Source organism: Neolamprologus brichardi, chromosome 9, assembly GCF_056152115.1.
Source record: "Neolamprologus brichardi isolate AB-2024 chromosome 9, ASM5615211v1, whole genome shotgun sequence".
In the NCBI taxonomy this organism is placed as follows: Eukaryota; Metazoa; Chordata; class Actinopteri; order Cichliformes; family Cichlidae; genus Neolamprologus; species Neolamprologus brichardi.
The window spans coordinates 33,816,943-33,818,511 of NC_142112.1; the positions used below are offsets into that span (position 1 = coordinate 33,816,943).

Below are 1,569 nucleotides of genomic sequence, written 5' to 3' on the forward strand. Positions count from 1 at the left end.
TACTGGAGTGCAAAATTAAAACCAATGGAAGATGGACAAGAAAAGTTCAAAGCCATCAGGTGCTCAGTTTAGAAAAAATAGAAAAGAAAAGGAGGAGAAATGAGCAAAAGATACAGGTAAGCAGATGTGTGATTGATTGTTTCAGGATGACCTGCCATTATCCAGACTAAACTCCAAACAATACATTATGTTACAGATTTTAATATTAATTAGTCATTGTTAATTGTTGATTTGTCCTGTTCTCGTTGTATGACGAATTATGACGACTGTTTGGTAGCTGTTTGCATATCCTCTCTCTCTCTCTCGCTCTCTCCCTCTCTCTCTCCCTCCCTCCACGTGTGTGTGTGTGTGTGTGTGTGTGTGTGTGTGTGTGTGTGTGTGTGTGTGTGTGTGTGTGTGTGTGTGTGTGTGTGTGTGTGTGTGTGTGTGTGTGTGTGTGTGTGTGTTTCTCTGGTGAAACAACAGTTTTATGTTAATGTACAATCCTTAAGAAGTTTTATGTGTGTGTGTGTGTGTGTGTGTGTGTGTAAAGTTCCACAATACATGTGGAACTTTCTATTTTGTCTGTTTTTGTATCTTGCAAATAAACCTTTAAAATAAATAAAATTTTATTATGTATTTATTTTTGGCCTACATCAGTAAGAAATGCCAAATTATATACACAAAGTTATAGAAATCACCACTCCCGTTATTCATGATGATTCCAATAACATCACATAATAACATGTAACATCACATCCTGTAAGCACAGTCTGCCTGTGTCTTTTCTCTGGAAATGAACATTTTCAGTCAATATAGGTAATACATCAACATGGCTGCCATGGCTAAGTTAGGAATATTTATAATGTAATTTCCAAAACTTGCATATGATTTGCTATTTGTAGCAGATCTACTGACTGTCACAGAGCAGCTGGAGCAGTCTCAAATGGAGGTCAGTCCACTACTGCCACCTGTGGCCAAGTGCCATAGTCTACTACTAGATTAACTCGTGACACATCTGCACCTGTTTCTATGACCACATTGAGTAGAGGCTGAGTGGCTGCACTTACACTGGTTGTAGCATCCCCGGTTGAAAAGATGGTCTCTCAAACTGATGGTTCACAATCCTTTTATTAAACAGCCGTGTATGTGAACACACCGTAAGAGCTACAACATACAGAATAAAAGACTATTAGTAAATCAAACAGTGTGTTACCTTTAACCTTTTGACTTATTCATTAATCACAAATTAATTCTCTTTACCTTACAAAACAAATAACACTAAAACTTGTAAATTATTGCATATAACAGGGAAATCGTTGCATTGCTGACTAAACATGACGAGGTATGTTAGCACCCTCTAGTGGGTGAAAACTTAGCCTTTATGCTTAGTAGCGGTCAGCAGCTATATGCTCCGTAAAACAACAAAATACATATCTACAGGACAAACTTTGTTACAGACCTTGTTCCCTCATCAACCAGGTGCTAAGAAACTGCTTTCAACTCAGTGTTGCACCTTAATAGCCGTTCTTTTTCCCATTCCCGTCCATTAACCATAGAGCACACCTTCTCTCTGTGCATTAAAACTCG

At 38.1% G+C, this 1,569-nt stretch overlaps 1 long non-coding RNA gene across 1 annotated transcript; it reads right to left on the reverse strand.

The window, feature by feature from the left end:
• Positions 1–1,091: 1,091 nt before the first annotated feature.
• LOC148101501 (uncharacterized) lies at positions 1,092–1,569 on the reverse strand. The gene is made up of 2 exons (XR_015719657.1): positions 1,442–1,569; positions 1,092–1,146 (listed from the first exon to the last, which is right to left on the reverse strand). It is a non-coding gene; the product is annotated as an uncharacterized LOC148101501 (long non-coding RNA).